At 39.6% G+C, this 13458-nt stretch overlaps 1 protein-coding gene across 1 annotated transcript in view; it reads right to left on the minus strand.

Annotated features, from left to right (window-relative positions):
• The window catches only part of BMPR2 (bone morphogenetic protein receptor type 2), a 105578-nt gene that overhangs the window by 27276 nt on the left and 64844 nt on the right, over positions 1 to 13458 (minus strand). The gene's annotated exons all lie outside the window — the stretch shown is intronic.

Genomic DNA, 13458 nt, shown 5'->3' on the forward strand with positions numbered 1-13458 from the left:
TTTACTTTGGCTTCAAAACCAAGTTTGGGAACTATGTTTAAACATGTCTTACATACTGCAAAAAGTACTCCTTAAAAGACTGTAATGAGACCTAACTACGCTAAAACCACAAAATATAAAATGCACACAAGACTTAAATATTGGATAAACTTTTAGGTGAGTCTGAAATACAATTTATCCTAATCTATACTAGCTGAATAAACTGACAAATTCACTTTTCTTGAATTGCATTTAAAAGAAATTCAACATGATTCACTACATCAAATTCCCAGTATGGACAGACACAAGAGAATCATACAAGAAGGAAAAGCAAATTTAAAAGACAACAACTGTCATTTTAACATAACCATAATGGTAAGGGGAAATAATGAAAAGCTGGTAAAACAGAATGCCAGAGAGAATTTCAGCTGTGACAGAAGTATGTGGAAAATCACCTATCAAAACTGACATGCAGCTCTACTCCCCTTAAATAAGGCAGCTCATATCTGATACTCCCCTTAAATAAAACGGAACTTGTGACAAATTACAATACCATCAAATTTAAATTTCTTCTGTCAAAACAAATACCATCACTACTGGTTTTGGTAAAATAACTTTCGCTATGAAAATAACTTATTGCCATAGAACACTAACGTGGAATATGAGCTGTGACTTCCGTGGTGAAGAGATTAAAAGATACACATTACAATTGTCATCTAAATTATGTATTCAAAACATAGACATACATATATATTGAAAGCCACAACCTCATAAAGGAAACTGTTACATTATACAAAGCTATATGAAACATGACACTAGTGTAAGGAGATGAGTAACTACTGGCAGGGAAATGGTAGTTTTGACTTTCATGTTTTTATGGATGAAATTTACATTTTATTGGGTTATCTTTTAAAACATATATTAAATGTGGCAGGTTTTGCATCAGTTCAAGACAGCGCCTAGCACCTACTAAGGAGTAGAAGGTTTTGAGAGACTGGTCCTCTGGTTATAATCCCAGCTGTATTTTCCTTGACTGCACAACTTGAGTGCAGCCATTTGCTACCTTCCCATTGCCAAATAACCAGCAATCATTCCCCCCACGGTTTGCCAAATGATATCTGATGCCTAAGTTTGATTGCTCTTCTTTAGTTTTCTGTATAATCAAAGGCTTAACAACATGCCTCCATCAGGAGGGCCCTCCTCTACCCTGGGATGGGATTTTGCTGTTCAAGGGCATCCTGAGAAACACATTCTTCCACAGCTCTGACTGCCTTGGCACACTCCCCTTAGAAGCCTGTGAATGTTGACATTCTGCAGGCTGAAGAGATACCAGAAAATCTCAAGATAACATTTTGCTCCCATCAGCAGCTGAAAAACACACAGATAAAAAGGATTGTTTTTCTCTTCTTCCTTGATGGACCATCCCCTCTGCAGCCTTTTTCTGTTTAGTGGGTAGTTGTGCAGCTGCCAGGTAACCTCACAGACCTCCCTGGCCTTCCAGAGGAAAGAATGTTTCAATTTTTTTAGGCAGAGTTGCTTCGTAAGAATTTTAGATTGGCATATCTTGAACTAATGTTCAATTCTTACAAATATTTAAAAATAACACTGTCAACATTCCAACAGGCAAATCAGTCCGACAGTGCAAGTTACTACTGTCAGGGTGATCAGCAATATTTATAAATTTAAGAATAAATACAAATTTCTTAGTGAGGGATTTCTTAGTAAGGGTAAGTGAGCATCTCAATGGACTGATAACATGCTGCTCAAAACAGCATTGAGTGACATGCTGTGAGTGACAGCCAATCACTTCCCAGCAAGGACAACTTTACTATCTTTTGCTTGTAAATCTACACTAAAAGGAAAGCACAAAACCCCTGCAAAAATTACAAAAGACCCAGACAGTTCCAATCCCCCCCTCCCCTCCAAAAGTGTTATTTCTATCAACCCCTCTATTTGTTTTGTGAAACAATAACTTCGGATGTTGACAGATTATCAATCTTTCTTAAACAGAACCAAAAGGATATGTCACTTATCAACCCAGTTGCAAAACCTTCCAAAACTTAACAAAACTCTTATTAACTCACTAACTTTATTAATCCTTCCCTGGATGTATTTCATCTTTAGTCTTTTACGCCATACTCACCTTTAAATGCTTATCTAAGAACCATATAGGACCTCTCAAGGCATATGCAGAGGTTCACATTTGCTTTTTTATATACTTCTAAATAATTAATAGAAGCTTTCAATATACATATGCACAAGAGTTATACTTCTCTTGGTATTATTTGGAGATATGCTTTAACTAACTCACCAGAAGACACATCAGTGTAGGTCAATACAAGTAACAACTAACCTTTTAGCAAGGCACTTTTAAAATAAGGATGTAAAATGAACATGTATAGAAGTTTCTTTTCATGCTTTTGCCCATGAACTTATGGTCTGGGTCAAAATAACCATGACTCATCATGATTAGGACATTCATTATGAAAGCTATGATTTGATATTACGTTTTTCTGAACGAACACTTGGTTGGTCTTCAGCTGTTGACAACCGCTCCCTCAAATCAGTGGACTCTGCTTTTCAAGTTTATTTGCAGGAACAGACAGGTGCCCTACAGCTTCAGTATTTCTTCATCATGTCATTGTACAAACTGACTTCAAACTTGTCTAACAACCCCTCAATAATCTCATTTGAGTTTCTGTAATCATTACCAATATTTGGGTACATTGTGACAAAAATCAACTGATTTAAAAACACTGTTTTCAAATCTCAGACTGGGAGTGCTGGTATCTCAGTATTATTCCCAAACCAATGTATCACATAAAAAAATGTAATTCATTGGTTTGGGAATAATACTGAGCAATACCATAAAGGGCAGAATTAGCTGCAGGTTCTAGAAAATCCAATGAATAAGGAATTGGCTGCTGAGCTAAATTCTACCTACTGTTGTACACAGAAGATCTTGTCAGAGCTTTCTCATATTTATGTTACTGTAACTGAAAGGAAGGCAAATGAAGGTGCTTGTTTCACTGCTATTTCTAAGTGAAGCTTTTATTTCCAACTTCAACTTAGGCTCCCTGATCTACAACAAATGTGCTACAACAAAAAATTGAAACTGACAGAAACTGCTGTAAGGCCCAAACAACCTTAAAAGCCAATTTCTTATCCCACTCGAATGGGAAGGGGAGCACTGCTCACAGATCTACTGACTCTACAAGCAGCAGTGCAAAGATGCCATGTGGAAGACATCCAGCATGTACACACTTCTGTCTTGAAACATTTTGCCAGTAATTCTTATAGCAGCCACCAGCTGACTCAAGTCTACCAATCCCATCACAAAGAAATAGCATAGCAGGCAGTGTAATTTTTTTTTTTTTTTAAGTAAGAAAAAGAAACAAAGCACAACTCATTAAAACAGAAGGACAACCTCCCTCTGGCTGGGGAGCAGCTGGTAACCAACAAGCCACCATTCCCAGAAGTGTCCTGACCTCATCCTCAATAAAGGGCTTGTTTTCAGGTTCCAAAAACCCGAGTACAACAGCTCCTGTGTATGGAGAAGGTACACACAAATAACTGGGAATGTATTTAGAGCAAACCATGAAGAGGAATGCTTCCAGTATTCAGTTAGAAGTGAGTCATCTGGCTGAACCCAGCCCTGCACTTGGGACACTCCCTGCAGGCACTTCCACCACATTAAGCATTTCTCTCCCTTTTCTCAGGCATTACTGCCACAACCGTTTCCAAGCACTTATACAGTATCTTTGATGAATTGAGGTTTTGGGATTAAGCTTCCATACTGCCACACATGGAAGTTGTGAAACTGCTGCCTTCCTAACCTTCCTCAGGAATGACACAGAATGAAGAATACTGCCAGTGTTAATGGCATCAGGAAGAGCAATGTTTTTTCTTCAAAGTAACTTTTCCACTATAAACATAACCGTGTAATCTTAATTAATGCAAAAGTATTCCAATCTGCGCCTATGCTTGAAAAAACTTTTTATTTCTTTTTAATTTAACTTTCAAAAATTAAAGCCTCTTTTGTCGGCTTCCTGTTTCCATAATTCAAAATAGGCATTTATCCTATGACCAAAGAAAGTTGTGAGAAATGAGAGAAAATTGAGACAGAGCCAGGTAACAACAGCCAATGGCAAAAAGTTCTGTAAACATACAGAACTCTTTCCTGGGAGCCAGAAAGGGGATGCACCGTTCTTCTGTCTTCCTTCCCCCTGAGCAAATACCGTGAGACCTGCATTCAGGAGGCTGCTCTGGAAAAAGCACCAACTAACCCACCACTGCCAACATCACGGCATCAGGTCAAGCACCCACGTCTGCGCTCTTGAGGTAAAATATTCCAGCCCGGATGGAACTGGATGAACTGTGAGGAACCCAGGCAGAGATCTCGTATTTCCTACTTCACCATTCAACACATTGTTTCTCCAATACTATTTCTGAAATAAGAGGGTATGAAACAAATGGAATGGGAAATGAGGAGAAGGAAGGATAGTCTCTTCTCCATGGCAGCTGAAAGCTGTCCAGAAATCTTCTCTCTAACCCTACAGCAAAAGGTGCTACACCACAATGGCCAGAGAACTCCCTGGGACACCAGAGAGCTCACTATTATGATGAGATGTCTTAAGACAGCCATGAGAAGAGGCACTAAGGGTCAACCAAGCTGAAAAACTAGGAATCCCAAGGGGGAAAATTTGATTGTGTAATTAAAGGCTGTATCCCAATACAAACACACAAAAGGATATGGCCTTGAAACTGTGCAAGCAATGACATTGTTTCCTTCTACTGTCTGAATATGAAACCTTGGGCCTTGGAATGTTGTTTCAATGCTATCTATTTACATGGTGGTGATCATATCACAAAGGACATTTGCACATACATTTCCACCAGACCTCTATATTGCTATTAAAGCTTTTCATTCCATTTTCTGCCTGCTCTTCATGTAAATGACTCACAGCTGTGTATCTGCCACACAGTAGTAAATAATTCTAGAAAATATGTGTGTATTTAAGTTTAGAGAAGCATTGTATAAAAACATTTTAGACAAACATACAATTATTCTATATAATCAAAACCAGTTTTAAAAGTAATTACCTATGTTCCCAGAGAATTTCTGGTAGCTATGTATCAAAAGCAAAGTGATCTTAAAGATGATAGGTGCCAAAATATTAACATTTATTTAATTTGCCATATCACGCATAAGTAGCAACATTAGTCTTAACAAATAAGGAAAACACCATCCTTTAACCTTCACAGCACAACAATAACATCTGATTGTTCAAAGCAACTACAGCTGTATGGACTCTGATCAAAGTCAGTAAAATTACACAGGGATTCAAAAGATCTAACCATACAGATCACTTTAAAAAGAAGCAGAGTCTTCACGCCATCCTAAAACTATTTCTTTGATGTGATAGATTCAATATGTTCATAGCCAATCTGGTGCAGAAGTTGCTCTTCTATTAAGGAATCTCAGTGATACTGAGGATGAGATCAGAAGGAAGAGGGAAAGCTTTTGGTTCTGTCACCAACACAGCATGAGATGGAAGGCTGCAGGTTGGGCGCAATGTGGCCTTCAGCTGCAGAGAACTGCAAATATGCTGCAGATCAGAAAGAGGCCTTTCAAGTGTATTTAATTCAACTTGCTTTTAAGGTCACATTTCTTTTCCCAGTAGCCCTGCACAATTTTCATGACATTGATAAGATCTTGATCCTTTGAAAAAACATACAATTAGCAATCTTTTCCAAGGGCCCACGGACCTCAATCATAATCTGTTTATCTGTTTTGTCTACACAAAGCTTGTATCAAACATGTCCTCGGAATTATCCACAACTAGTAAAATATGCACCCCTTACTGCATTCTAGCAGCACGTTCCAACCAAATCAAAACACCTCATAAGGTCTTTTTTCCTCTCCTCCTTTCTGGACAGTAATCAACATTTCTTTCTGACCAAGTGACCACTGCTTCATTCCTGATCCACTATCCTGCAGCAAGAGAGTACAGTCTTCATCACATTAGAGCAAATGACAAGAAAGCCTCCAATATAAACACTACGCCAGAACAACACAAACCATTTTATGTAAATCCTAAATTTATTCCGTACAGGGAACAAAACATGTAAGGAAAAAAAAAGTAGAGAATTTTAACCAAAAAAAAAAAAGTTAGTCGCCTTTTAGATACCAGGGACATAGGTCAGATTATCACATAATGAAAACAAGAGTCCATTCTACGCTGACTTAATTAAAAGCATTTAAACCTATATTTTTAGTTGAGCTGGAGCTACAAAGTTGGAATACCTTTACATTATGGTCTACAGATATTTAAAATAAACTCCAGCAGGAGCTGTTCCAAATTTTCTATTAAATCTATGTATAGGTGAGAATGATGAAAGGAAAAAATAGCATTTCCTTACAACTTCTGCTGCTGACCTAAGCTTTTACAGGTGCATGTTTTAAAACAACTATTACACTAATTCTGTTTTATGAACCCATGTGTAAGAGGTAAGGTTCCATCTTTCTGTAAGCATTTGACAAATTATTAATAAAATTAAGATCCATGTCTGAATTTTGTAGTAGGACTACAAAATGTTATCAACATGACCATCTTCAATACTTAAAGCAAAGTTAAGGTAAGGAACCACTCTTTCACATAAAAATTTTGGAGGCACTTGAAGGCACAATGAAGTTAGCAAGATAACTTCTATGGAAGAGGACAGAGCACTGTGCACACACAGATGGAAAACACAATGGGAACTGCATTTTTTTGTGGGAGATGGTGCAACATTCTTTAATAGAATAATCCTGCCAATGCAAAACCCTAAGGCAGTTTTCTTTCATAACTGAAAATGGATGCTTTCCCTGGAATTAACAGCAGGTCTCTGGTTTCTAGTCTATTGGCTTAGATGAAACAGATAATTTGCACTTGCTTCCAATCATTAGTGTTTGAAGAAAATATTTGAACAGTCACCAATATGTTTCCACTTTGCACTCAGCATCATCATATTTGACTGATTTTAACTTTTTATATAAAATTGTATATACTTATTGTCATAAGGTGCCCTTTATGACACATCTTTTCATATTTTTCTCCACATCAGGAGAGCTAAAATTTTAATGCACTTTTCACATAATTGCATCACTGTGTGGAACCTGGACTGTCAGAAAGCACCAGTCTCTCATGAGACTTGCAGTAACATCAAAATCTGGCACTCATGCATCACAGATCCCATCTGCCTCCTCAGTGAATGCCTCAAAACATCATACAGCTTGGGCTGTAAAATTTATTTCCCATAATGTGCTCCAGAGGAATCCTGCTATAGCTAGAAGTCAGTCATCTGTGATGGCAGAGTTTCAGTGGGCAGATCTCTCTTCAAAAATCTGCTGCTGGAAAATGCAATTTGGATGTGAGCTTTGTCTCTGAAAGGAGAACTCCCTCATGATTCCTGGGCAGTCCCAAAGACAGAATCCCTCCAACAGAACTCCCCTCCTCTGTCCTTCTCTGGTGTACTGGCTGCCACCAAGCACCCAATCCGGAGCCAGGCTGGGGCATTCTTTGTTCATTTTGAATGCTAAAGGTTGCCGTGATACATCAAACTCAAAAATGAAGCAAGAGTGGTAATGTCTTTGGCAGGAGAGTGGGTTATGAAATCCCTAAGTGCTCTTTCTTTGATGACTTGATACAGAGAGGTCAATTAGCAGCTTGTCACATGTGTGCAGAAGAAATTAATGAGTTCATAAAGACCCAACAAAACTTCTCTTTCTGCCTTTTCTTCTGGGAGTTCAGGCATCTTCAGTATCATTTCTAACACTGCTGAATAGAACCTTATAATAATGATGTATGTAAAATAAAGACCAATCCTAATACAAAACTAAATTTAGGTTATTCTTTCTGAAGTTCCCTATATACCAATAAATATTTGATTACTAAAGAGATAAAAGAAGTATCTTGCTTCTATAGTCAAACTGTTTTTGAGTATACCTCAACCTTAGGTTCAAGCTAAATGGAAAGCTAACTTGAACCCTTAACAACATAATGGGGACATCTTCCATATTGAAACAAAAATCAGAAAAATGTTTTTTAATAAAAAGGCTGAAAACAGCATTTACATTATCCCCTTGTATTCCTCTTGGAGCAATAGGACTTCCTGCTTATCAAACCAAATGGTAACACCAGCTTTAACATATGGCATACTTCCAGCCTCTGTAAGGCACTGAATCAAAAACTACATGTGCTGCAATGGAAAAAAATGAGTGCTTCAGAAAACCTCTTTAAAGATATTTGAAGTTATTTTAATTCCAACAGGCTCAATAGCCACATATTCCATGTCTGTAATGTTCCCAGGCACTAAAATTAGAGCCCAAAAATTATATAAAAACACCGAAAACGCCTGTTTTTATACGGATGAGCTATCAACCAACCCCTCAGATCCTTCAGCAAAGGCAGCTCAGATCTCTTGTGCTGCATTTTTCATGTCTTCAAGAGTGCTGAAGCCCAGGAATGCTGTCTACCAGTCAGTCACCAGTCAGCTCCCCCTGCTCGCACAGAAACCCAGCCCCCCCAGCCAGCCCTCTCCTCGGTGGGAAGGTGAGCCAAGCCCAAGCAGTGTGGGATGTTGGGGCCTGTCCCAGCAGGCTCCTGCTGGGCACACCTGAAGGAGTGGCAGTGCCTCTGCTCCCAGCCAGGGCACAGAGATGCGGCGCTGCTCCCGCGTGGGCAGGAACGCAGCGCTCGTGTCCTGTCAGGAGAGCTGCACACCTCTCACTGACTTTCAGCAATAGGTTTTCTTTCTTGTCAACCTTAGCAACAGGCAATGAAGAATGAACTGATTGTACAGGGTGTTTATTCCAAAACCTTTCCCTAAGCATGCAATGAAATCTGAATTATAGCACAATTTTAGGCAGCCAACCTGTTTCAAGTAGAAGCCCAAGAACAATACAAACAGGGTAAGAACGAGTTCTGACAAAATCTTTCCTTATACGTTTGGTTTATGTCCTAGTATTTCAGATGTAATACCCTAAATCAGCTTAATATTGTAATCCTTAAGTGTAATCCTCAAGTGCAGCAAGTATTTTAGTACTAAAACTTAACTTCTCCTACTCTCTTTAATTCAAGAACATATTTCTATACTTCTAGTACAACTCTGTAGAGCGTACATTCTTGTATATAACAGGTTTTGTGAATTTAAATTTGAAGGCCTACACTACGGAGTTGTGAGTTAAACCTGTCTGATATTTTAGAAACATTCACAGTTAGTAAAAGAGTGTGTTTGTCTGGCTAATACAAATTCAGACAATGCCCATAGTATGCCAAAATGTACATATCTGCTCTAGCTCTTGCTATCATGGTTTAGAAGGAGAATGTGACATGAATGTACATGCCCCATTTTCCCATTAATCCTACCTACTTATTCACTTATTTTCCCCAATCATCTTCTCTACATGGCCATATAATTTCTAACTTTAGCAAATGCTTTTTCTAGGACTTCAAAAATATTTTAGAAGTCTTCTGTAATTTTAAGATGAAAATAATCATTACATTTCTCTGTGCTCTAGTGTCGTACAGGTTGGTCTTACCAGGTATGTCCCAGATGAAATGGTTATTAGGAGGAACTGAGTGATGAAGCAGAAAGCTGGGATCAGACAGAATTCCCCCTCCTATCTCGCTCCGGGGCGCCTGCAGAACGCAGTGAACAGCATCTCCCCTTCTCTTCCCCAGGACTGCTGGGAGTCTCTCTCAGTCTGCATCAGTGCTCAGAGTCTCAGTCCTGTTCCTCGCTAGGTCCTATCCAGCACAGGCCATCCCCGAGGACACTGCTCGCCCCTGTCAGTGAGCAGAGAAGGGCGGCGGAGCAGCCAAACCTCTCCTGGCTCCTGTTGAAAGCCACCTCTCCTTCCCAGCTGAGAGGCCTTAGCAAGGGCTATTTCCCTCTACTGTCCTCGCTTAAATGGAGATTCAGATGGTTTCCGGGCAGGAAAAACCTCTCTCTCAAAGATACTTCCCAGATATGAGATGAAGCTATTTGGGGACATCCTCAAGCAGAAGGAAATAAAGGACAGAAAAGCTGTGGGAACCTCACAAGCCCGTGAGGAGGAAGCAGCCGCAGGGCCAGCACTCGGCAGGGCAGGAGCTGACACGGCGAGAGGCCCGGAGAGGAGACAGGCTTTAACCTCCCGAGGACCCCAGCAAAATCAATAGTCTCCTCTGCCACACAGCTTCTGTTTCCAAGGCACCAGCTGGAGTGACCTTCTTCAAACAAAAAACTGCATTTGTATGAGGACACACAAGTGCATGTTTGATATGTGTAAATGCATTTTCTTTTCCTAAAGGTAAGAAAAAATTTCCAGAACTTGAAATATAAAACAAAGAGAAACTTAGATTGTGTTTCTGGCTCTGACACAGAACAGCCTGATCTTAGATAGGTTACTTTGCTTCTTAGTGCTTTATGTTAACCAGTTATATAATGGGAAAAACAGTACCTCCCCTAACTTCAAAGGTTATTCTGATTACTTTAAAATAGCATGAAGATGAAAAAGGCAATAATGATAAATAGCAATCCTTAGTTTGCACTTATGCAAAATCCCTCTACAGAGCTAAGTACTTGATTTCAGATGAAATACAGACATCGTTTGATGTTCAGTTCTTGCAGCACAAGTGCCAGCTCAGGCATCCCTTGCCTCCTACTCCCAGGTGCTGTTCCAGCCCAGCGGTGCCCGACAGCTGCGCTGCACAACCACGGCTGTGCTGAGCTGCGAGCAGGCTACAGAAGCCAACGGGGAGACCATGGGAGGGGAGGAAGAACCATATCTAAGGCAACATCCCTGCCAAAATAAATATACATCAATCAAGTACAAAGGCTGGCATCAAAGCTATCAATTCGTGTTACAGCTGACTTCACTTGTATAACATGTTCTGTCTGCCCTACAGTAACAAACTTGTTTCAAACCAGGAATAAATATTTCAACACAAATCTGAATAGGTCATGAGGAGACATTTCATAATCCTATGGAAATTACTTGCAAACTATGCTGGAATCTGCATGATTGCTAGTTGAATTTCACAGACTGAATAAAACTTATCTATTGAATGATACAGCTTCTGTAATTCTTCTACTTTAAATATATTTTCCATGTAATAAAAACTTTCTTAAATCAATTCCAGAACTGGTCACAGCCCTGAGTATTGGTTTCAGCTATTTTAATGATGCTGTACAATTAAACTGTAAGTCTAAAACTGGGACCTTCACAAGACACTTATTTACACAGATACTGTAGAAATTAGAATGGAAAAAGTAGCCTTTTAAAAATTTAATATAAAGAAGTCCTCTGTCAATCTAACTTACTCAAATCCTGACCATACCATGAAATCCTATTAAATGAAAGGCAAAAACCTCAAGTCCCATTAAGCAAGTAGAAATCTTTTTTTGCTAAACAAAAAAACCAAAATTAAACTTGAGACAGACTCCTTTTTGACAGGTGTTCCCACTTTAACACATCACAAAATATATGCAGTCAGAGGCAAGGTTTTCAAATGGTTCTTCTGGTTCCCAACTGGTCACCATCAAAGCATTTCTACACTTCATTGAAGACACTTTTAACACATCCTTGTTTGGTCACTCGAAATTTAAGACATCCTCAACCACTAGTCTAGATTTCAGAATATGCAACTCTGTAAGTTTCATCAAAGTGAAAATACATACCCAGGACAAAAATGAGGATTTATGATTGCAAATCAACTTCATGCTTTCAGCCTTAACTATGGTTTTGTAGTTGGGATTTTGTTTCCTTTTTTCCCTTGCTTATTCCTTCTAACAACTCACAGGTAAACACACCAGTTATGCCTCTGAACAGATATTGTCCTATTATTGTTTTAGACAAGAGTTCTGGTTCCCAATCTATCCTTTAGAAAAGGAAACCCAAGTGTTCTGTGAGTTCCATGATGCTTACACAACACATTTTATATTTTTATTTCTAAACTGCCATTTCCTGAAAGGTTTCATCACCTGGAAAGGTCTGTCAGGAGCCCAGTTCACTGCAAAAATATATGAAGTTGTCAAGTACTTGACCACATTTCTACCAAACAATCAAAACATAGCTCCATTACAGGTGGAAGCTGATGGCATGTGCAAGAACATATTTGCCTCTCAGAAAAACCTGCACCTAACCTGGTAACTGTTTCATTCCATAACCACCTAGAAAGAATAGAAAAGCCTGCCTTCCAATTTCATTTCAAGGGCTGCATCATAACACGAGCCAGCGTTGTGCCAATAGCACTTTTGGGACTAAGACAAAACCCATTACAATGATTACAAAGACAGTGCAAGAAATTGATGTCATGTTTCTGGCATCACACGTGCTAGGCTACTCATCAGGTTTGGCATATGCACTATAAATGCCTAAAAAGTGGTAATTTCAATTCTTATACAGGGAGAAAAAACTAGAAAAAGCTCTAAATTTACCCGCTTACGTGCACCTACCAGCTCACATGTAAGTGTGCAGGCATAAAATGAACATGTCCTTGATGAGCATTTAGGTGACACACAATCTCAGCTAATCAAATACTTAGTGCTGAGTGCCCTTATACAACAGGAAACTTCTGTTCCACAGCCATCATGGCACAATGACCACACAGCCAGAATTTTCTTAAATGTAGGACTGTGCTCAGCTCCACTCCCTGCTCTGAGTAGTCTACTACAGATTACACACCATCTCAGTGTAGGATCAAGCTCAGCAGAGTTGGGAGAACCTGCTCAGACTGGTATCTTTAGTACCGTATTTCAATTGGTCTACTCTGGAATATCTAGTGAAATCAAGGCTTCACAATTTATGAGTTTCCCCTCCATTAAAAATATTTAATTATTATTGTCTTCATTACAGGTGTCTAACATTTTAAGACTGTTACTAAAATTTCCTGCCCACGAAAGAGCTTGCTGTTTTCAGTTTTAATTGAAATAATAAAAACAAAACCACACCAAACAAACAAAAAAGCCCCCTCCCCAAAAACCCCAAATCAACTAACCTTCCTGAAAATAACATTTAAGTGTAGGAAAAAAAAAAGGAAAAGTAAGGTTAGCACACCTGAGCTATACACTGAAAGCTCAAATTAGTTTCAAACCTTTTCCTTGAAGTACTCCCTCCCACTGCTCTTCCTCACTAACCATCCTCTTCGTGCCAGACCGAAGTCTCCTATTTAACCCTCCAAGGCTAAGCAGGGACAGCCTCCACCTCTCTTGGCTTGTCTCGCTGTGCCAGCCTGAGCAGGGCTGGCAGGGCCTGGGGACAGCACCCCCTGAGTGCCTGGCACAGCACTCAGAGGTGCGTCATGCTCCTGGGCTGCAGCCTGTACTTATTCCACCCACACACAGCTTTAGTTTGCTCCACAGATGCTATGAATGGCTCTGCAGCCGGGAGTGTCTCACACAGGGGTGAGCAGCTCCGCTCACCCAAACCCACCGTGGGGGGCACGGCCCAGC

Source organism: Anomalospiza imberbis, chromosome 7, assembly GCF_031753505.1.
Source record: "Anomalospiza imberbis isolate Cuckoo-Finch-1a 21T00152 chromosome 7, ASM3175350v1, whole genome shotgun sequence".
Lineage (NCBI taxonomy): Eukaryota > Metazoa > Chordata > Aves > Passeriformes > Viduidae > Anomalospiza > Anomalospiza imberbis.